The sequence below is a fragment of the Hetaerina americana genome, unplaced genomic scaffold, assembly GCF_022747635.1.
Source record: "Hetaerina americana unplaced genomic scaffold, ioHetAmer1.1.p SCAF_6, whole genome shotgun sequence".
NCBI lineage: Eukaryota > Metazoa > Arthropoda > Insecta > Odonata > Calopterygidae > Hetaerina > Hetaerina americana.
In genome coordinates, this window is record NW_027287205.1 from 16863250 (window position 1) to 16888758 (window position 25509).

At 42.0% G+C, this 25509-nt stretch overlaps 1 long non-coding RNA gene across 1 annotated transcript in view; it reads right to left on the reverse strand.

Moving 5' to 3' along the window:
• LOC139694909 (uncharacterized) overlaps nucleotides 1-20099 on the reverse strand; it is a 70109-nt gene extending 50010 nt beyond the window's left edge. The window contains exon 1 of the long non-coding RNA XR_011702246.1: nucleotides 19924-20099. This is a non-coding gene — a long non-coding RNA (uncharacterized lncRNA). The remainder of the gene's footprint in view (nucleotides 1-19923) is intronic.
• Nucleotides 20100-25509: the final 5410 nt, after the last annotated feature.

The window sequence follows — 25509 nt, forward strand, 5'->3', positions numbered from 1 at the left end:
TTAAATAATCTTTGACGCATCGACGCAAGTCGAGAATGAGTACTTGGCTAATATATTGGAATTTTTTTCCGGGAATCGTGATTTTCGCCGGTTTTCCTACTCAGCAGTAGTCCTATGTAAATGTCGGTATATTGAATTCGCCAACGGCGAACACGGCATTCTGCAAGAAACCCGGGGAACGTTCAACAGAGAGATGCCGTTTCCGACGATAGAACAAGAACAAACAGAGGAACAGACTACCAGAGGGACCCGGTGAGCGTGAATTTCCTCTGCTTCCCGGTAGAGACCAGTATGGGCGACATCAGCAAAGAAAAAAAACACGACGAAAAGATCCATCGGACGAGGGACAATGGTTCAATGTTTCCCTGGAGAACGACAGGGAGGAACATGCGTTTCAATACACAGCTATCGTAATTTACGATGGACAAAAACGCACCCCCCCCCAGCCACACACCCTAGCTGTGGCTTGCAGCGTACTGAAATAAGGATTAAATTAATGAATAAATCACGAAGAGGGTTGGAGGAGCATGAGAGGCGATCCTGTCGGAGAAGCAACCATTTTAGTTGAGACGACGTCACAAGTTCCCAGGACAGCGGTGTAGCGTCCGATGCCATCGCTCGTTCAAGGAGCGAGCGATGGCATCGGACGTATCACGGGAAGAGGGTCCGGAAGTGGGGGGCGAATGGGCCTCGGACTCCGAATTTGTGCCCCAAACTACGTCTTAGGAGGGTCACATGCAGGAGGAAACGACGAAGCCATAGAGCATGAGACAAGGAAAAAATCCGAGTGTGGAAGTGCTGGAGAGGAGTGCATCATCCCCCTTCCCTGCCTCGGCCACTGGAGTGAAGGACGACGTAACCCCTTCTCTCGGGGCGCAAGAGCGGTTTTGCAGAAGAGGCGCCGGCATCTCTAAGGTTTCCCAAGCAAGGACCCCGGCGACAGGTGGAGGAGCTGGCGGGGATACTGGCGACTGACGACGTCGGCAGCGAGGGAACTGAGGTCGGACGAGCCGCGGAGGAGGAGTCGGCAGACGAAAAGCAAACGTCATGGAACTAGAAGGTAAGCGTCCTTGAGGGAATACTTCGGTGAAATGTGCTGTCGAGGACTACCTCAGGAGCCAGGACGAAACCCAATGAGTTTGTCGGAAGAAAAAAGTCCTCTACATCGGTATCGAGTTTTATCCAGAACATGAGTTCAGGGGTTCTCTCCCTTCATTTCAGAAGACAGCCACAACAAATCATCGGTCGATGGCACTGCCCGTCTTCTGCGGATGAATGAGTACAACGTCGAAAGCAGGGATAAAGACGCTAAGAACAGCGTAGTGGCTGAAGACGGGACGCGTCCAGGGTTCAAGGCGACATCAGATGATGATGGATGGTGCCATCAGAGTAAAGTCACATCCTGGCTTTACGTCATTGGCATTCAGCACATCATTACCTCAAATAGTCGATGCATTGGGGGATCTGAAAGCTATATATTGGAGAAAAACGGTTGTGATAAGGAATTCTTAATTGACTTGATATCGATAGACGCCGAATTCATGATTGATGTGACCAATTTCAGACAGAATTAGAAGATGAATTAAGCAAACACCGACCATTTATCACATCTATGTATCACGCAAGAACAAGCCCCAGTGCCTGGGAAACGAAAAAAAAACCCTCGGCACATGATAAGCATTATAAATTTGAACTGTAAATATTGCTTGAACAGGTGATAACACCTGACCATCGTATATTGCCTCTTGACTGATAACCAGAGATTGAACGTAACTCAAATGGGTTTTAAAGCGCTCGGCCGGAGATTTTCGAGGAATTCGGGTTCGAATGCCAGTCAATACGAATGACATTTACGCAGTGGAATACCTCGCATTTGTGCGCGCATAAGTGGTAGACTCCTTTATACCTACAGTCGCGGAATGTCCAGCAGTTTCATTGAGGTCGTTCTTTTTGCTTATAAAGACTGCACTGTTTAAGAAAATCCACAGTCGTTATGCACAAACTTGGAGAGATTAAAAAGACAATCAATGAAACGAAGACAGGTTGGGGCGTTGATAAAGGAATGGCAAACTTCACTGTGAGGATCTCATGTGTGCGACCAACAAGGCGACATAAGGTGCTGCCAATAAGGATATTCAGATCTAAGGGAACAGAGATGATTGTGAGCGATCGAGGAAATTGCGTGTTGCGCGAAAGAGTGCACGGGATGGAATTAAAAACTATAGGCAGTGGTTTACGAAAACGGATATTCTTTATGCGAACGGAAATAAAACTGGGCACAATGGGGCGTCCGGACTAGACTGCGAATGTCGTGAGCATCGTGGGAGGAAAGGAAAGGTGGAAGGGGGAGAGCCCTTCGTCATAGACGAATTCGGGGGAGAACGAACATAATGTGGATCGAGATGGTGCGGGGGCTAACGTACTGGCTTCCCACCCTGAGGGTGCGGGTTCAAATGCCGGCGGTGTTGAATATTTTTCAGTGGTATCTCGATCCCTACTTGAGGTGCTTTGTGGAGGGCACTTTGAGTAAGTACGCCGTCCGTCGGATGGGACGTTAAACTGCGGACCCATTGGCGCCTTTCGTAAAGAGTAGGCTAATGCCGACGCCGGGTTTCTCTCCACCCTTCATCCTTTCCTGTCTATCCCCTATGGCGCAAATGACCTTAGCTGTCGGTCGCCTCCCGTAGAAACTACTACTACGAACATAATTCTTTCTTAAACCCACCGCTCGGATTGTGGATGCCTATTGAGTACATGGAGGAATTATCATTAAATTAGGAAGGTTTTTGTCACTCTCCAACTCATTGCGTTTACAACCATTATCGAGGAATCTTGCTTGAAGTTGTGACAATCAGGTCTGGTTCGGTTTATAGCTTTCTGAGGTCGCTGCGTTCCTGGCGAGATAACTGATTTCGCCGACACCAAACCTTACCCACACCTCAAAAGCTGCCACCACCTAATTCCCACCAAGCACTCGGTTCCCAACTTTCTCCCTCCAGCGGAGCACACCGTGTCTCCCCTACCTTTATCAAGCACGTAAACAATACACATCATACTCTTTGAAGACGGGCGCAGAGAAACTCACGCCAAAAACAAAATACTCCACTCTTCGGCCCAGTACCCACCCGCCCCAAATATTTCCACTCCAGGGGCCACAATATCCTCATTGCATAAGGACACATTAACGTAATTTCAAATTAAATTGTCTTGAAACAATTTAAAAATATTTTGCGAACTCACCCTCTCTTTCTCCAATGTCCTTCTACATCCTACCACCATCAGGGAAACTTAATGGCGTCTTCGAATCGAGAAATCGCGTGGCACGCCCCCCCACCATCCCCCCCCGGATAGCTCCATCAATCGCCCCTTGTCACGCAGACATCGTCTTTGCCTTCCTCGCATACTTATTTATTCGTGCCTCAGTCCACACAACTCCTCCCTGCACTACCGCTACGCCCCTTGTTCAACTCGCTCTCACGCCAATTAACTCCCTCTCCAGAGAACAAGTCCAGAGAAGAGTTCAACCATGCTTACAAATCCGCCTCTCCTTAGCATTAACAATCGCCGAACTCCCACCAACTGATCCTCTCTTTCCCAACACTCCCTATATACGCCGAGCAGGCTTCAAAACCGCCCTTCGACATATACGTTCCAATAACTACACCAGAATACTTCCCTCGTGAGGACTACGACCTTATAATGCTAGTAATACTTCAATCCCGCATACTTCGTTCAACTCCTCATTCCGTCAAATATGCCTATCCTATTCCTACCAATTCCTCGCTGTCCCAACGTTTTCCCCTTTATCACAATCTTCCACATCCCATTCCCAATCAAAGCGCTCTGAACCCACCTTTCCTGCCTCCTTTGTATTTCTCCCAACAGTTTCCTCTCCTCCTCCAACATGCCTTGCACTTCCTAGTTTGTTTTCCTCTCCGTTCACATCACCTTCTCTATCCTTCTCCACACCCACGTTTCCAAAGCCTCCAATCTACGTCCTTCATCTTGCTTCAATGGCCATGTTTACTCACCTTACAAAACTATGGTACATATTCAAATGCTGACCAGCCAGTTGTTAACATCCTTACTAAGCGTCCCTGTCATCAATCACCTCCTCCTCGCGAAAGATTATTTGCAACGCAATATATATCCTTCCCATCACTTCCCACTCTCTCCTCCTTCGTCTTATCCCACTAAGACCATTTTCGTCCAAAACACTACCGAGATAGGTAAACTTCCACTTGCTTCAGTGTATGTACTCCTATCTTGATATTTAACTTGGCCTTTCCCTTCCTGGAAAACGTATAACCTTCATTTTTTCAACATTTATTTTTAGCCCATATCTATCTTCAGTGACTTTCCAATGCACTCAGCAATGCTTGCAACTCCTTGGTTGACTGATTAACTAAAGCTTGATCATTCACAAACCCAATTGATTTCATGAATTACTCACTGACTGTCATTCCTATCTCGAGTTACTCCCATGTCTCTTTTACCATATCCTCAGAATACACATTGAAAAGCACGGGTTGAAATGATCACCCCTTTCGAACTCATTTAGCTAACATTGCCCATCCCCACCGTTCATCCGCCACTCCCACCTGTTCAGTCCGAGACATATCCACTGTACAATGTACAGGTTGCAGATAAATCTCATACACCTACAATCTACTCCTATTTTCTGCAATAAATTCATTAAATCCACCCGATTCACTTAATCGAACGCCTTCCCGAAATATACGGCATGTAAGCTGGAATGTGCATGCATTAATTTGACATGGTTGACCCTACCAGGAGCTAATATCACTGCTTCCGCCAACTCAGTGCGCACATGTCCTTTCCGCCAAATGAAAGGTCTAGTCCTCGGGGATGGCGTCCAAAAACTTGAGGCGAGCAAAAGAATCGGCAAGGCTGAAGGGAAATGTAAGAAGAGGACAAAATGAGTGAATTGTTTTCTTATTCGGAATAGATTTAGACAGGAAGAACGATTTACATTTTTCTCCACACTTAATTCGCTCTGATTTGATTTCGCAGTACCTGTTTGTATCACGCGTAATTTATTGGATATCTAAATGTACAATCCAGTCAAATTCTTCAGCAATCGATACTTAAAACTTCTTTGCCCTGAGAAGAAAGATCTTCACTTTTAAGGATCGATACAGGCTGAAAGTTTCGTCTGCATATTTTAACAGATAACCTGTCAGATGGAAATGTATCATTGGCTATTTCATAATTGCATCTGTTCCTAGAGCGCCAAAGATAAGCGCCACTTCCATTACTCTTCCATTATTTTTCAGTGTCAGGACCACGTTTCAATCCTTGTCTTCAACAGTGTATTTATAGAGAAGGGAATGTGGACATTTGTTTCCAAAACATAGTGCATGCTGATGTAACTTGATATGTTTGTGGATGTAGTTTTCAAATGTAACTTCGTTCCTCCAATGCAATGTGGAAGAAATATATAACGATAGAATTGAAAGATATAAAATAATTTATATTCTTACCTTTACCTCGGGTAATTTGCGAAAACATTCGGACTTAACGAATGTTTCCCATTGGTTAACGGTGGAGACATTATTGCAATCAAAATGACATCACGTATTGCCGGCGGATTACTAACAAAATGATTACGAATCATTACCATTTTTGCGTCAGGTAGCTGTTACGTTAGTCATGTTAACTCTGAGGTATGCTAACGATATCGTCTTATAAACTTAGAGGTTTAAATTTGGACAAAAAGAACATTATGTTGATTCGGATTTGCTCTCAGAAACGTTTTTCCAAGACGGGTTAGTTCCTTCAGCCTAATAAAACAGGTCACACCAGATCTCATATGGAGCGTCGCGTGAGTGAAGTGGTGCGATAAGCGTTTATCATGGAACCACCAAAGACAGGAATGGGTAGTAACAGCTTCCTTGCAGATGCTTTGGAGGTCTAATTCACCATTCCAATTGCATTTGGACACTTCATGATTCAATTTTAGGTAGCCCTACATGGAATCCTGATTTTCAATTGGGCAACAATTTGAGGGAGCCTGTGTTTTCATGTGCTGGGCGCATCAGGGCGCTTAACTTGAACGCTTGGTGGGGCATCACGATTCCTTTCAAGGGCTCGCAAGTAGCATCAATGGGAGGGAGCAAGTGCATGGCGAATCGCGGAGGCGCAGCAGGGTAGCGGACGGGATCGAATGGATCGCCAGGGCATACAAAGCGAGGGCGACCCTCGGCTCCCTCATTCCATTCCGCGTTAGCAGACGGCCGAACTGAATTCAGCCCTTAAGATGTTCCATAGGATGATTGCGATTTCATTGCTGCCACTGGAATTGCAATGCTCGCCGAGATAACATGGTATGCTCAGCTGAAATACCCAAGAAGAGGCTCGACTTCGTATCTTCATCATGGTATTGTTAATTTTTTATCTTTTGTACATTTTTACGGATACATCTTCTATCTGATACGTAAAATATGGGTGTAAAAGAGAATGGAAAAAATAAAATAGACATACAGGAAGACAAACGAATATTTTGAATGCATGATAAGGAACGAGAGGATGCTGTAGGAAGAAATCCACAAGAGGCAAGAGAAGTGAAGACAGAGCATATGATGAGAGGAAATGGGAGTCTGAAAACGAGAACTAAACGGGGAGAATGTCTGGTGCGCGAGGGAGAGGAAGTATTAGAGGATACGCATTATGGGTGGAATCAAGGGCGACAGAGTGTGCGGATGTAGAAAAACGAGTAATTGTAACATGCAATACGTAGTTTGAGATTGCCGTCACCTTGACAACCAACACTAAACGCCGTGGACTAAGGCCCATAAATAAACCTCTCCCATTCTCGGTCGTTCCAATGATTCTCCCGATCCAACGTAACGTGAACAAATTGCGAATGGTAGCCTCGATTAATCCCTGGCTCTGTTCCCGCGGGGATAACACCTCCCAGGTGGGACGGCGAAACACCCCTTCGCGCGCAAACGGCACCCCCCACCACACTCCCCCGAGATGGGGGCGGTGGCGCCATCTCTCGACGGCGGCTTGGAGGCGCGGCCTCCAACCGACTCCCATCTGGCGGCAGGAAGCCCAACGAAATAACTTCGCGCGACGCCGTGCCAACCCCTCAAGCACTCACTCCGTACCGCGCGCGAGTGAGGGGTCGCAGGAGAATCTCACGCTGTCAGCACCTTCCGATCGCTAGATGTGATTTGGGTTCACAAGAAGAACACTATCGAATGGCGGTCCGGCATTCGGCAAACTTAGCTACTTTGGTGCCAAGTCCTGCTCCATGCGACGACTACGAAACTTGAAAGGACTGTCTACATCGGCCCCGGAGTCCGTCATAATCCGTCAATTATTTTGCCTCTTACCTAGGGATTTACCTCTTGCGTGCAAGTGAATCATTATCACTCCCTCTCCCCGGCATCAAGAGTAAACGGATAAAACTAGGGTGGCTACCTCTAGAGGAACAAAGGCAATCTCCCGGAAATAGGTCGATTGGGTCGTCAATTTCGGTAATAAGTCAATATCCACGAATATATAACTTAAATGATACTCTACTGATATCCTACCAGCTAGGCTAGGTTCTGGATGGACGAATATTATACACGGTACAAAGACACATTTCCTTGCCTCTACTAACAAAACACAAACTGAAATCAGAACGCACAATAAACCCTTCTTCAAATCCGTCTAATTCCTTCTATCCTTCGTAAAGTCCAACCTGCCAATTCTTTGCCTACCTCAAGAGGAAAGACGGTTGAAAAAATGAACACAATGTGTCTACTTGCCTCTCCTAACGAAAAAACCTGAATTCGAACCCTGCAGGAAGTCCAACTTCAAATCCGCACACTTTTTTCCCCATTATATCCTCCCGTGCCCCGTATGCCCAATGTACTCCTCTCTACCACTACGAGTATCTTCAACATTACATTCCCAATCAAAACTCTCTGAATGCATATATCCTGCCTCCTTTTACTTCTCTCAACAATCGTCCCTTCTTCCCCCACCATACCAAGCACCTTCTCATTTGTTTTCCTTTATGTCCACTTTACCTTTTCCATCCTTCTTCACACCCACATTACAAAATCCCTAAATACATTTATATGGCAATCATTCTGCTTGAATGACCATATCTCCGCGCCGTACATAACTACGCTCCATATAAAAGTTTTCATGGGCCTTTTCTTCCCATCCTTACTCAACGTCGCCGTCATGAATTCCTTCCTCCTTTGGAAAACTTCCTTGCCTAATGCAATTCTTCGTCTGATGCTCGGACTGCTTGGAACATTTTGGTTCAAAATACTTACGAGATAGGTCAATTGTTCCACCAGCTCCAGTTTTTGCCCTACAATCATTCTCGTCCCATGCTTATTATTGCACTAACTTTCCCATGCGCTCGGCAATGTGGACAAACCCTTAGTTGACAGCCAAGCTAAAGCTTGACCATCAGAAAAATCTAACCGACTACATGAATTTCCCACCAACTTTCATTCCTGTATTCACCCCTTCTCATGCCTCTGTTGTCATTTCCTCCACATACGTATACGTTGAAAAGAACAGGAGATAATGTATACCCTTGCCTTATTCTCCGTCCTAGCACTGCCCATCCGGACACCCCATCCACCACTCGCACCTTAACGGTCTGTGACATGTACAGGTTGCGGATAATTCCCACAATTTACTCAAATATTCGAAAATAAATTCACTAAGCCTAACCAATTCTATCAAACGCCCTTTTGAAATCTACGAATGACAGATATAATCCTGTTTATATTCTACGCTCTTTATATTAGTGGCATCATTACTGCTATGGCATCACGTACGCGTCTCCTCTTCCTAAACCTACATAACTCCGGGAAATGCAGCGACAGTGAACTTTAACAGTCATCCGCTAATATGCATTTTCCTGAACCCTAACTGATCATCCCTAAAGCTTTTATCGTACCCGCTCTCCGCCCTCTTATTGATGATTCTTAGAACCACTTTCAATGTCTCACTTTTTTTGCCAAATGCCTTTAACATACCAGTACAAGCACCTCTTCGTTTATTCCTTCCATCTCTCATGGATCTTTTCTGGTTCAAACATTTTCCCTGACCTATCTTTGATTGTTTGCTTCGATTTACCCTTTTTACTTCCATAAGGTGCTGTCACCTTGCTGTATAACCAACCAATTTCACCCTTTCTCCGAGGACTTTCAATTTCCTCGCACTCTGGCTTCCACCACGCTCCTTTCTTCCTATTTGTTTTGCACCAATTTCCAACCTAACTCTCTATGCTGCCTTCTACCTAACTAAGCGTTTATGTCCTTCCATTACCTTCTCTCGCCCATCCTTTTGATCAATTCGCTTTAAATCGTGCGCCACAAGTCCAAGAGTCCGTACGCCGTTGTTGATTTTTCCTTTGATTTCAAGCTAGTTACTGCGATTCACATGTCCTTGGCCGGGAGGGTCACTCAATGGGTCTCAAGACATCACATACCGGAGTGCGTGCGCATCTTCAAATCAATATTTCTAATCATCTCCTCCATAACCCAAAGTTCTCTTGTCCTTATCCAATAATTTCTTTTGTGGATGTCGATATCCCTTTTTTTACATGTTCTGGTTTTTCTTCTATTGTGCCCAGCTCCTTTATAACTTCATCAGAATGCCGTTATAGGGGGAAGAGCGGAGAGAATATGTGTGGAGAGATGAGGGGGGAGAGGTAAGGAAGGAATATGAAATGGACAAGGAGGTGATAGGAGATGTACAGACGGCTATTACATATATATTCAGTGGGGCTGAGTTCAGCCCGGGAGGTTTGAATTACTGATGCACCCAGATATGCGCAATCTCGTGGGTTCTCACCGCTATACTACTTGCGGATTCGGGAAGGGTTTCAATCACCGCAACAGAGAAGCAGTCATCATAAGATTGGTCGTGGGAAGTATTGTGGGAATGGATGGAATAATGAAGGAAGATGGATATGTGGTGGGAGATTTAGCAGAGTAGCGGTAGTTATTCATGCGGAGGAAAAGGGTGGTGGTGCATTCACCCACGTAGAAGGCAGGATAGAAGTTACAGGAGAGGCGGTATATAATGTTTTTGAAGTGCATGTGGCTAAGGAATAACCCTTGGGTTGGAATTGGCACTGTGCGGAGATGGGCGGCGAAGAGATAGGGGGCCCGCAGGTGGTATTGTGGACTTGAAGATGTCTCACGTTTAAACGAAACAGAGGGACAATATAGGATTAAAGGTGGTGTGGACAGACTGCTATGAATGATTGGGAATAGTTCACGAATTATATGTTTTATTTTGTAGGTTCTGAGGAAGATGGTGGTGATTAGGTTAGGGCGGTTTGGATTGGGAAGAGGAGTGTATTGGGTTGAAGGTTTGAGGATATTATTATTCAATAGTTTTTCCAGGTACCCAAGTTTCCTGAGAGAGTCGTGTTGAGCTGGTCCATGTATTTCTGCTGGGAGGGGAGGAGAGATGGAGACCACGGACTGAGAGTGAAAAAGATGTGGAGCGTTTTGTTTTTAAGTGGCAGCTCTTGAAGTGACGGTAGGTATGGGTGTTTTTATTCGCTAGTGCTATCTTGGTGTACGCTTTTATTCACATACGTGAGACTTTCACTCATGTATTATAGATATTTTTTTAAGATAATCTACCGGTTAAGGCAGATTTTGGATGGACACAAATGCCAAATAAATACCTTCTAACAAAACAAAATACAGCAACCTACTCTACAAGAAGTTCCTCTTCATCTCTACGTACTTCCTACCACCATCCCGTCCAACATCCCTACCCTATCTATGCCCTTTCCTCGTTTGCCTAGCATTCTCTCTTCTATTACAGTCTTCAAAATTCCATTACCGATCAATATGGTTTTCATCTATTTTGCTTCCCCCTTATGTCGTCTCCCAACAATCCCATCTCCTCGCCCACCACACCAAGTACTTCCTCATATGTTTTCTTCTCTGTCCATTTCACCTTCTCCATTCTTCTCCACACCCACATTTCAAAAGCCTCCAGTCTAAGTCTATCCTCCTGCTTCAGTGACCATGTTTCTACGCCGTATATAGCTACGCTTCATATAAAAGTTTTGACGAGTCTTTCCTTAACATCCTTACTCAATGTGTGCCTTCATGTGAAAGCCCCTTTCCCAAGTGCAATTCTTCTCCTTATGTCCCTACTACTTCGACCATTTTGGTCAAAACACTTATGAAATACGTAAATTGCTCCACCTGCTCAAATATTTGCCCTCTATCCCCAGTTTTTCCCATGCCTTATTAACTATTTCCTCCTCATATACGTTGAACAGCACCGGTGATAATAAGCAACCCTGCCTTAAACCTCTTCCTAACACTGGTCATCTGGACTCACCATTCTCCACTCGCACCTGAGCAGTCTGAGACATGTACAGGTTGCGGGTTAGCCTCCTGTCCCTCCAATCTATTCCTATTTTCTGCAATATATTAATTAATTTTTACCAAGTCACTCTATTAAATGCTTCCTCCATATCTATGAAACAGGCAAATACGTCCTGATTGTACGAAGCCTGTTCAACAAGTATCGCGAATTTTGAATTTTCGCGGGTTATGTATTTTTGATTTTCGATTTTCTGTGGAGTTATGTTGGTACTTATATCTCTCAATTATGCCGAATATTTCGGCCATGTTGAATGTTCAGGAAATTGTTTACAGCTGTTTTGCTGGGACGTGTTTTGGCTTGTCTTCGATCTCGCGGACGCATTCCGAATGTTGACTGTGGCATATGGAGAAGCTACCTTGGACCGAAGCAACGTTTATCGGTGGTACGAAATGTTCTCAGAGGGCCGAGAAGATGTGAACGACGAAGAGCGTGCCGGACGCCCGAGCACGTCAACAACAGACGAAAACATTGATGAAGTGACGAAAATAGTATTGGCCAATCGTCGAATTACCGTCAGAGAAGTTGCTGAGGGCCTAAACATATCGATTGGCTCGTGCCATTACCAATGATTTGGGCATAGCACGGGTCGCCCGCGAAATTAGTACCAAAATTGCTCAATTTCGACCGAAAACAGCAACGCATTAACATTGCTACTGAGGCGTTGGAATCTGTCCGCGACGACCCAAATTTGCTCCAGAGGGTCATAACTGGTGACGAGTCGTGGGTTTTTGGTTATGGCGTGCTAAATCATCCCAATGGAAGCTGCAGCACGAGCCAAGACCGAAAAAAGCGCGCAAAGTTCGGTCGAATGTGAAAGTTTTGCTTACAGTTTTCTTCGATTTCAGGGGTGTGGTGCATCATCAGTTCTTGCCATAGGGTAGAACGACAAATAAGGAATATGACCTGCAAGTTATACGCAATTTGCACGAAGCAATCCGCCAGAAACGCCCACATTTGTGGAAGACCAAGAATTGACTTTTGCACCAAGACAACGCCCCTGCTCACACATCGTTACTTGTGCGCGAACTTTTGGCCCAAAACAACCCACTAATGATGCCGCAGCCACCGTATTCCCCAGATATGGCCCCCAGTGACTTTTTCTTGTTCCCGAAACTGAAGAGGCCCATGAAACGACGACGCTACGCTACAATTGACGAGATAAAAACTGCTTTAAAGGAGGAGCTGAACAAGATCACAAAAAATGATTTTTTGAAGTGCATCGAGGATTGGAGAAAACGTTGGCACAAGTGTACAATATCTAATGGGGATTACTTTGAAGGAGACAAAATAGATATTCATGAATAAATAATTAATTTTTGAAAAAACACCAAAGTCGTGATACGTTTTGAACAGACTTCGTATTCTATATTCCTCTCGATTAGTGATCTCATCACTGCAATGGCATCACGCGTGCCTCTCCATTTCCAAAATCCAAACTGATCATCCCCTAAGTAATCATTTGCCCTACTCTCTATCTTTCTTGATGGTCCGGAGAACCACTTTAGCTGCGTGGGAAATAAAACTTATTGTTCCGCAGTCCTCACACGATGTAGCCTTTACCTTTTTCGAAATAGGAACTAACACTGATCTGATTAAGTCTTACGGCCAGATTCCTTCCTCATAGGTCCTACGAATCAGTGCATACGAGTATATTCTCTTCCTACCTAATTTTCCGTATTTTATTTCAACTCTCTTAATGCCCTTTCTATGTCATCGTCGTGTATGCCTGGACCTAAGCTGCCTTCATCTACATCATATTCTCTTTCCAAGTCTAAGCTTGTTGGCCTAAGTTCTTTACCATTTAGTTCTTCTATATATTCCTCCTATCTCTCTTGAATATTTTCTGTTTCAAATATTATTTTACCCCACTTACCTCTAACTATAAACACAGATTTTCCTGTCTAAATTCCCGATAGTGTTTTAAACCCTCTTGCATAGCACACCAATTTCACCCTTCCTCTGCAAACTTCCCATACCCTCGCACTGCGTCTTCCACCATGCTACGTTTTCTTTATTCGTTGCCCGTACAAAATTATTTAACGATTTGTACTTCCTTTTGCCAAACTCTGTATTATATTCTTCTCTCATCAATCTTTCTAATGATTTCATCCTGTTTCCTTGTCCTTTCCCCATCAACGGTTCCTATAGTTTCTTTTGCGGCTTTAGATATCCCTTTCTAGATACATTCCCATTTTTCCTCAATAGTACTCAGCTCTTTTCCCTCATTCATGATTTTCTCTGAAGCCTACTGATACACCTTACTTTTCAATCCATTTAATGCTTCTACATTCCATTTCCTAACCCGCCGCCCCTCCCTTATCCTTTTGAAACGAACGCTATACTTCATAACTACTAAATTGTGGTCCTAGTCTGCATCCGCTCCCGGGAAGCTGTTGGTTTGATCACATTGTTCCCAAATCTTAGCCTAACCATAATACAATCTAATTGATACTTTTCTGAGTCACCTGCCATTGTCCATGTAGTAATTATGCATGCATTTCTTTCATAAAAATATATTTTTGATGAAAAGGCGTCCCGCAACTTTTTACCTGTTAAATGGAGGTCTCCTATGGTTCTAGTGCGCTTTGAGATCTCAATAAGCCCTTGGGTTGTCATCAAGTTTCCCAGGGTCTGCATCATCAAAGTGGCACAGCCCTTATGACTAAGGTGGGACTGAAATCCACGTCCTTTGAGTTAGTAGGGAAGACCATTACCCAGCTGACTAACCCCGTGGGGTGGGTAATGTATACCTACGCATTTTGTGGCGTCTAAACCAAGTGTTGGTGATGACTAACCCCTGTCTCCTGCAGAACTCAATTGCTTTCTCCCCGAGGTCATACCTTGTGCCTAAACCGTAGTCCCCCACCTCATCACCATCTCTTCCTACCGACTATCAAATGTTTCCCTGCAGGAATGTATCCAATGGACTTCTTCCTTTTTATTATTGCTTGGTGGCATTTATACCTGAACAATGACCAAGTTCGTCGGTTCTGCTTTTATCTCTACCAGTAATATTCTATCCGTTGCTTGTTCTATGTTGACTACGCTCCATCCTACCTTTTTATTCAAAATTATGGCAACCCTTCGTTGGCTCTCGTCCCCTCCGCTGTATATTACTATTTAACTATCACTCCAACACAATATAAGATGTGAATTACTTTTTAGGAATACCTTTACGTCATTTACTAAAACGGTGGATTTAAATCTGGGGAGGAAAGACTATATGTCGAGACAGAAGAAACTAGAAAGTAAACAGGAGAAAGAGTGAGAGAGGGAGTGGCGAGTAGCTTTGAAGGGACACTCAGACACCTCAGCGACAGATGAACCAACGCCTGGAGGAAACATGAACACCCTTCCGGGAAACACGGCAATAACGCCATGGGGGTGGATGCACGTGGGACGAGGCAACTCCTCCCTCTCCCAGAAGGATACCTCGTGCACACCAGCTTGAAAGTGAAACAACGGCGGAAATGCTGTGCATCAAGAGAGAGAGAGGGAGCACACACATAAACAAGGGAAAGCACCTGGTAACGCGCGAACCAACTATTTCAGATGCGCCCTTGGGAAATATAACACGGAACCACCACAGATCTCCTTGAAAGCCATAAATGAGAATTTATGAGGTGATAACAACTCTCAGTCCCTAAAAGCCTACATCATTTACATTCCCATGCTGCTGACTTGCATCCCTTAACATTTATACTGAATTATTGGATAACAATTAAACAATATTAATTTATCATTCCCATAACGGGAAGAACGCGACTTGGTTTTTCCATCGTTTAGTTAACATTTTGTGAGGGGCAGAGGCGGGGCCTCATTTAGAGAAGTATTTTTTATCCTCACTGGAAATACACTATCTGATTGGATTTAAATTAGGGTCGAAACTTATGCCAATAAGTTTCAACTATAGTATTCTTTAAGAATGCGTGATTATGAAAGCTAAAAACGACTTGGAGGGAAGAAAACCCTTCAAGTAAATGCGAACATGTAAAACTTATTTTTTTAAACACTCATGGGGATGTGTTAGTTCAGCATAACAACAGTGAAATATATTCTGTAAATTTAGTTATGAACAGAATATTATGGGAATGCGTCAGATGAAAAACATAAAAAGCAGTCACATTCGACACTTGTGACACTCTCATCTTAGATAATACACACACATACATACACATAAAAAGATAATTATAGTAAATTCGAGATAATTTGTACACAATTTCAATTTTTCTGTGAACGATTATAACTAACATTGAAATTGTTTCTCATAATTTTCGTCTTTGTGAGGAAAATAGAGAGGATCTATATGGTAAATACATTAATCCCGCAACGTTAGATTAAGAAAGAAAATATGACGATATGATAGGAAACATGAGGATAGCTTAAGTTCAGGTTCACTCGATATTGAGACAAACAGGCCATTATGGGTATTGAAATAAAATGAGGCCGCGGGGGTAGACAACATTCCAGAAAAATTACTTAAAGGTTTAGGATAACGTGGGAGGCAGAGTTTTTGTGGACTAATTCATAGCATTTTGAGGGAGAAATTCGCGTGTTAGTGCCTGTTTCAAAAAAGGGAAAGGCAACCATATGTGAGGAATAATAAGTTTAGTTATGCACGGAGCTAAAATGGTTTTAAGAATCGTGAACAAGAGAATGGAGAGCAGGTGAATGAATCTAAGGGATGATCAGTTTGGGTTCAGGAAGGAGAGAGGCACACATGATGCCATTGCAGTAATAAGGTCACTAATAGAGGGTAATCCATCAGAATGTATACCAGTTTCGTAGATTTTGAAAAGGCGACGGGTAAGATTGAACTGGATGGAATAAATTAATGTGTAGCAAAGAAGATTCAAGGGATATAAAACCTACCCGCAACCTGTGCATGTCTCAGACTACTCAGGTGCCGCTAGGGGAAGGAGAGTCCGGATGGGCAGTGTTAGGAAGAGGAGAGAAGCAGGGTTGTCCATTATCACCTGTGCTTTTCAACGTATATGAGGAGGAAATATGAGGACAGGAGGCTAACCCGCAACCTGTACATGTCTCAGACTGCTCAGGTGCGAGTGGAGAATGGTGAGTCCAGATGACCAGTGTTAGGAAGAGGTTTAAGGCAGGGTTGCTTATTATCACCGTTGCTGTTCAACGTATATGAGGAGGAAATACTTAATGAGGCATGGGAAAAACTGGGGATAGGAAAGAAAATTGTTGGACAATTCACAAAATCAGGTATGTGGATAAGCAAGCTTTACTTCGTCAGACAATCAAGAAATTGCAAGCACTGCTTAGCGCTTGGGAAAGACAATGCGATATGAATGGGATGCGAATAGTTGTTATTAAAATGAAGGTTACGCGGCTTTCTAGAACGAGAAAAGATAAGCTAAACGTTAAAGTAGCAGGGCAAAATCTGCAGTAGGTGTAACAGGTTACCTATTTCGGAAAAACGCCGTTAGATGCACATCCAAATAGCATAATTTACAAGGTTACATTATTATTCAGAGTAAACAATCAGCCAATTTTAGTTGTTGATGGCGCTAATACCTAAGCTCTGCTACACATCTAAGCTTCACCTAGCACTACATTAAATAAATACTCAAAAACTCACATTGCAATTAGCCATTCTTCAAAACTACATATTTCCTACCTGCCTTCCACCGTCATGCCTTTTCTTTCCCTGTCTCTACCTCATCTACCACAGTCTTCTACAGTCCATTATCACTCAATATCCTCGGTATCTAACAATCCACCCTGCGTCGGGTTGCTCCCAAAAACCCTCTCTCCTACCCCACCATGCCTAGCATTTCTTCCCTTACCGTCCATTTCACCTCATTTAGGTAGGAGGACTATTCTTAATAAATGTAATGTGCAGAACAGTTTTGCCTAGAAGGATGCCGACGCTAGCTTGGGCTATGAACCTATCCGCCCGAAAGGAATGTTTGGCTGGCCAAATCTCATCCGACATTCATCAAGCCCACAAACATTGTCCTTATGCATGATGTCAGCCGTTTGAAATGACCGGGATGAGATAAAACCGTTAATTTAAAATACCGAAGCATTCGACAAGAGGCAGTGAATGCATGATGTAACCTTTAATCCCAAAAAATTGCATCACCTTATATTTATGATCCGGTGTTAATGGAATTATTCAGAAATGTCATTTTAGTGGGTCAGTAATTCGTGTTTATATTTATAAATAAAATTTGATAAAAACTAAAACTTTCTAAAAAAGAAACACAAAGAAAGCACTCACGGACATACTATATTTGACATTTCGACGGTAAGGCCGCCATCTTCAGAATCTTAATATTATATATATATATATATATAAAATATATGTATAGAAAAATATATATATACATATATATACATACATATACACATATATATATATATATAGTATATAATCAATCAATTATTATGTATTTATAAATATTATGAACTCATACATTTATTATTATACATAATATAATTAATAAATATATTTAATATATATTAATAAATATAATATTATATATGTATACCTGTTATTCGCTAGGAGGAGTATTAAAAATACTTGTTCCGTTGTCAAATACATGTGTAACACAGCATTATCTTACTTCATATATTTTGTGGGCAAAACTTAAGAACTGTGAGGAAGAATTATTTAGGTAACCCTAGACTCTTATAACATGGGATATTATAGTAAACAATAGTTTAAGTACACCAGACAGAAAATCCAAGTATCGCCGTTATTTTATTCATGATAATTCAACTAAAAATGTTGATATCGAATTCGCATTTTTCAGAAGCGCATCACAGTTGAATTCCTTTCTTTTCCTTTTGCGAGAAATAAGTACCCTCTACGACTCGAAGAATGAGTATCAATGCATAATACAATGTTTGAATAAATTACTTTAGGCTTTATGAGGCATCAGCGATGTCCCTTATTATACGAAATGTGAAGAAATATTATCGGGTGAGCATCTCCGAGATTTTCCATTAGATACTCATCAAAGTGGTATTGTCTAATCTTTCAGAAGGCATACCACTTAAAATTATGTTATGGGGCGTCCGTCCCTCCCTAACGTCGCATTTCCGAGGATGAGACCTCGGCCACCGACCTCAAAGGTTAAGCGTCAGAATAATCTGGACCTTTTTTGACGCGCTCAGCGCTTTCTTATTAGTCTTTATCATACTATATGGCCTTTGATTGACTATATGTCGCCTTTCTGAAGCGCAATGACTGTCTCCGGTCACTCGACGGATCGACACGGCGCACGAGGCGGCTGCCCGCCAGAGAATCGAAGTCCCACGGCAGACGGGGATACATCCATAATTCCCGACGCCGCCGCTGCCAAAACAAACCTCTCGATACCAAAACAATCCCCTTTAGTAAGATGGGCTTTCTTGAATTTTATCAGATCATTTGGATATCCTGAGAGATAACCGTCATTCTAATTTCCTGGTCAGAAAATATCAATTCATATACTCAATGTGCCAATTTTCCCTTTAAATGTCAATTTTTACTTTAAATGTCAATTTTCCCTTTAAATCAAACAAATATTATAAATTCGCCAATGAAGCCTTCACAACACCTTCCCAAAGGAAAGAATTATAATTTTTAAAATTACCAATATACGGTACGAGTAGTATCTAATGGGCTCAATGAGCAGTTTAAAAATACTACAGACATTATAACAACTGTTGTTTTTGCCTTCACAAGGTAGACGAAGGAGGACAGTGAAATAAAATAACGCTAGTAGCCATAAGAACATATTTTGGAAGTATTGAGGATAAATATATTTCCATGGGGATTTCTGGTCAAGAAATCGCCTTCAATTTTGGTGACTAAAAATAAAACAGCTAAGAGGATAACAAAAACATGATCACAGGGTTCAATAACTTATATGACGACAAACAATGTCATGGCAGGGTCCGAGAAAATTTGTTCTGTACCGAAATTGGGGTACATTAGCTATTACAGTCGCGAGTTTCTAAAAAATTTAACCTCTAGAGAAAAATAACAATCGTAGTTTAGAAGCCAAAACAGTGCTTGAACATTACGGGAAATTGATAGTCGTCCATCATTAATGAAAGGTCCATGTAATTAAAACTCCGGTTACCCAAAACTTCAGGATTTTAACCTTCAAATAATATTTAATTCAAGCACAAAAGTAACCGAGGACATCGTTATAACAATTTTACGTCGCGAATTGCATCTAGTTGTGACGACCAAATATCCGAAAGAATAGGAGAACATAAACATTTGGAACAACGGATATGATTATGTTCTTTTGTCGAAGAGTTTTTCTACAAATGCCTCGATTTAAAACGTATCTATCTAGAATCATCTAGGTAGAGAACTTCAGAATTTATTGAGTACGTACTAAATCTTCATCATCAATAGTAACACCATGTTGGTGCATTAAAACTCGACGTAAGCAGAAATGTACACAAGCATTCCACACCTCATGCTACACGCTTGACTAGACTCTTCCCATAGAAGTTTATTTGTTTGTTTGTTGATATTTAATCACGGCTTACCTGACAACAGAAGGCAGCAACAGGGCAGGAGTCCCAAGGCAGTTGACGACCATCGCCGTTGTCGAACGAACAAGTACCTCCTTCCATGTGAATGGAGAACGCGAGGCTGTTGCATGTCGGTAGAAGGCGACAAATCACACACCACGGAACACACCCACCCTTCGTGGAACACACACTGTCACAGAAACCACACGCGCAAGGCGACACAAATCGATGCGTGCCACTCAATCACCCCACACGCACAATCGGGTAAGCACATACCAGACGACGATGTTTACTTAAAAGGGCAGAAAGCGAAATTAATAGGGAAGGATAATGATTGGGTATCCAAGGATTTCGCTTACATTTGTAAACAGGGAGAGAAAACGCGATGACTTCTTCGAGGGACGGACAGATTACATCGTGCGAGGTGTCCGAGACTCATTTAAGAAGTGTGGGGTTGATGCCCCGTCGTCTCGACGAGTCGACGTCTCTTCAGATTCAGTCGCGGTGTGGTTCACTAGAAATGCGTCGGTGGACGAGGCAAACAGTTTGAGGACGCCTAGAGGGTCACCCTGGCCTCGCATTTTCGCGTGTAGGCGTTCTGCCCCCGCTCGCCGTGATGACCATCATCATCGTCGTACCCCCATCTCGCACCCAAGAACGGCGCTGAGACACGAAAAGGATCCCGCCGCCCGATCACCACGTCCCGCACAGATGCACGGCCATACAGACGGATGGGCTACTCTATCTCACACGCCCCCACTCTCACGAGGTCGACGATCTATCCGCCAGTCAGTGCTCAGCAGTGAACGGCGACTCTCTCCCACCCCACCCACAACATGATCAACCTTCGTGCTTGCTCTTTCCTTCCTCTCTCGTGGAGCGTGAATGGCGGCCGTTTGACGAACCCAGTTCCCCAATGCCCCGCTGGCTCCGCCTGTGGCAGATGCACGTCACTGCTGCCATCTTCTGGGTAGTCGGGAAAGGAAGCAGTGAATGACGTGATGTTAAATTCGAACCCCGCATTCGTCAGGACAGGGATTAAGCGAACGCATCCGACTAAGTTAGCAAGCTTTCTGCCCCAAATAGGGTTGTTGCAAGAGTAATATAAATCTGAAATCGTAAAACTGTATAATTATCTCACAATCATACAGAAACTAATTGTTGCATAAAGAGTTTGAAATATACTATTTACCTCATAGGATTTTAAGAGAGATGATTGTCATACAGTATTACATTTATACTTGAAGTCATGAATCATAATTCATGGAAACAAAGTAGCTGAAAGGTATTTTAGCCCACCTCTGACTGAGAAGATGATACGAAAATTGACGATTTGTGGTCAAATTTTTACTTTGTCGTAACCCTCTATTCCTTACCATATGAACAAAGAGCCCTTTTGAAAGCTCAACGTATTTTGCAAATCATTGTGCTGCATGCTGTTTTTCACTTTTTTTGTTTTTTATCTTCACTTCTCGCTTTTGCAAGCCAACGAATGCAAGAAATGTAATCACATTTATTTTTCATGCTAATAAGTTGAATTCGAAATGAAGCCGTTGCTCAATTCCAATTAATATTTAATTCTTAGACATCATTTCGATGTATTCCCCAATGGGTAGGCTTAAGTACTCCTAGAATATTGATCATAATTTTTCCAGATAAATATGGTAATCACCCAACCTTTTGGTGGATTAATTGTAAATATTTAATGATGATGAGAACAAAACTATGGTGGCAAAGATTTAACTGTTCACTTTGTATGGATAATTTATTTTAAAATTTTGAATGGGGAGCACTGATATTGATAATAAAAGTTATAATTTTTAAGTATTAAAACCTGAATATCAGATAATAATAATTACATGAAATATTTCTTTATGCATTGCAGATTGACTACTGGTGTATACAGGGTTAATTCCAAAAGTAATGCAATTATTTCTTGCAACACTCAAAATTCTTCAAAGTACTGTCCTTGGGCTTCTACACATTTTTTTCAGCGACTCTACCTAGACCGGTACGTGCCCTGAAAGGCATCTTCGCGTACCTCTCGCAATGGCTTCTTCATGACTGATTGGATCTCTTCTATGGACTAAAAACGGATTCCTTTCAGGGCTGCCTTAATTCAGGCCCTCCTTTAAGGTCTTTAACCACCTCAAAACTTGTGAGTAGGACAGAGCAGAGTCCCTGTAAGCCTCACGAATCATTTTGTCAGTCTCCTCTACAGATTTTTTCAGTTTAGCACAAAACTTGGTAATCACATAGCGTTGCTTGATTGTCAAATCCATTTTTTTCGTGACACGGTCGGCGCACAGAGGCTTACAATAACTGACGTCCTGCCACTTTCACAGCTTTGAGAGCACTTAGGCCAATTTTGTGAAAAGCTTAGTCCCCCCCCACCTACTCCAAGTGGTTCTATTCTGTGGGAAATGCAATTGAATTACTTATGTAATGCACCCTGTATATAAAGCATACCTCATGAAAAAATGAGTAAAATGTTATTATGCAAGGAAATCAACTTTAAAATTATATTTTGAGTACTGAACCTGGCTCAATGAGTAGTCTTCAGTTAAATTCATTTTTGCAAACTTAGAAGACCTCTCCAAAAACATGAATAGATGTTAAATGGAAGATGCCAGATACTTCAATGAATTGGCTTAAAAAGAGTCAAAACTAAAAAAAAAAGTCCACAGTGACAGGAGGGGTGAAGTTCTGAAACGTACGGAATGATGAAAATACAAGAAAAACTTTAGCCATATATTTCACTGTATTGAATAAAATGCAAAGCATGGGTATTTCAGTTTTACCTTGACATCACTGCAACAAATTTTGAAAATTTAAGGCCTATTTTGCTATATCATGAATCACTAGAATAGACTTTACTGTACATATGTCTTAATCATTGCATACTTTCCCCTGATGATTTTAAAAAAATTGATTTCAATAATGAAGTAAAATGAGTTGGCAATCCAAGACACATAAATGTTTTTGATGGTTTGTGAACTGTGATTCAGGGTGGAGATGAAAATTGATGATGAAAATTACCACTCCCCTTAATACACCTCTCACAGCATGGGGGCTAAGTATATTTTTTGTTACTTACCATATTTTCTGGCCCAAAAGATGCACGTTTTTTACTAAAAAATGTGTTATTAAATCAGCCTGCATGTAATGGGTTGGGGGTATTACTTGCCCCTATGAGTGCAAGCCGATTTGCTGTAAAAACTTACCAACTGTATTAAGTATTTTTTCCCACATCAGGCATAGAATATGGTTTCCTCTATAACAAATTTCGATGATATCACTGTTTGGCATCAGTAGTAAGCAAGAGAGTTGTAACATTTCATTTAGAGAACTTCCTAAAAAATTCCTGCATAAATTGTCAACGTCCATAATGTAGTTCATTTAGTTTCATTTCGCGTGAGGAGCTGCTGGAAAACTTAAAACACGTTGGGCTAATGGGGATGCCACCCCTTTGCTAGCACAAACATATTTTATTTCTCCTGGTAAACTTGGAGTCTATAGGCATTCAACTATAAAAATTATGAGGTTGTCGTGATGGCATAGAAAATGGTTGATCTGAATACAGATTTGGATACTATCAAAATAATAAAAAGAAGCTAAGCTTCACATAAAAAGTTAAAATGATAAAAACTTCATGTGATCTTAAGGGAGAAGATTGTCGTACAATATTGCATTTAAACTTGAATTCACAAATTATGGTTCAGGATACAGTAAAAGACACACGAAAGGTATTTTGGCCCAGTGATGACAAATTTCTGGGATTCTACGATGAATAAATGCTGATATACAAGCAGCTGCTAATTTATTTGAGTAAAAATTCAATTTTCTTCATTTAAAGGGTTGATCAATGCAACAATTTCAGAGCGTAAAAATCATTCGCCTTGACTGGGACTCGAACCCAGATCCCTCAATATCCGGTCGAGTGCTTTAGCCACTTAAGCTACCGAGGCGTCCTCTTAAACTCTGAATTTTTTTTTTTTTTTGGGGCTTTTAAAGGAACTAGATGTTATGACGAAATACCGTACATACAATGTCACATGTATTCGTAGTCGTGCGCGAGGCGCCACTGTCCACGAGGTTAAAGCCAACTTTAAACACGTATGGTGTTTTCCCTTTGACAAATTCCAAAGAAACATCTAGTTCCTTTAAAAGCCCCAAAAATTTCAGAGTTTAAGAGGACGCCTCGGTAGCTTAAGTGGCTAAAGCACTCGACCGGATATTGAGGGATCTGGGTTCGAGTCCCAGTCAAGGCGAATGATTTTTACGCTCTGAAATTGTTGCATTGAAATGCACATTAGCGGATGACTCCGTTAAAACTCCCGCAGTTTCTTTGGAATTTGTTAAAGGGTTGATATTAAAATACTTTGAGCTAACCTGACTGATCCATGTATTTTTTGTAAATTCTGACCCAAAAAACAACAGTGTATTTCATGGGCCGGGAAATGCAGTAAGTTATGACTAATATTTTGAACTTACTGTTTGCTCTATCAACTTAGTCTTCACTTAATTTGTTCCTATGCTTGCAAATACCATTTTTTTGAAGCACACAAATGAAGTATATAGTTACCTATTACTAATTATTTCCATATCTTTAACATGGTTTAAGCATTTTCCTCTCCTACTGCCTCAGTATTTAACACCATAACTCTGCTGCAAATCGTGATTAAAGGTTTATAAGGATTTTTTTCGATTGCTGGATTTAAAATGTACCTCTTAAGTGACTCTTTACATTTACAAGAATAGTTTGAAGTCAGTGAAAAATGAGAACTTTTTTTCTGGTTGCCCATTTTTTTTTCAGCATAATCTCTTTCAGGCAAATAAAATTCGTCCAATGCTGCTCCAGTTTGTTGATCCAAAATTATGCAATTGGTATAAAATTGCCAAATAGGCAATTGTTTCTGCAATCATCTCCTCATTTGAATTAAATCTCCTTCCTCCCTGCTATTTCTTCATTCTAGAGGACATATAATATTCCAATGAAGTCAAAGCTGAAGAATAGGGGTAAAAGGAATGACATAAAATAAAGCAAATCCAACAATTTTTTAACCACAACTGCAGAGGAGTGAGCAGGTGCATTGCCATGACGGTGCATAGTATGCACCAGTAATAGTTCAGCCTTTTCCAAATATTCAAAGAAAAGTATTCCTGACAGATCATAAAAATAGTCACCACAGCTGAAGGACTCTTTGGTGCAGAATACCCACTGGCAACCCATCCATTGCTTGGACTGCTCCTTGCTTTCGGGCATGCAGTGTTAAATCCATGTTTCATTCAGAGTGATAGAATGACACCTTAAGTTTGAATTTTGCTCACACAGCTGAAAACTGGCATAGGGACATCACACATTATTGGTCAACTTTGGTCAACTATGAGTAAACAAGGCACTCATCTGGTCGATAGCTCTCTCATACCCTAATGTTGATGCACCCACCCATTGATGCCCTAATGTTATGCATCCATTCACTCAAGATGCCTTTGTCACATTAGCAATCCCACACACCTTTATTCTTCCTCTCCATTCCATGGATTTTAACAATGATTCCTGAAGTAGGGACCTGAAAAGGGCATGAAGATTCTTCAGCG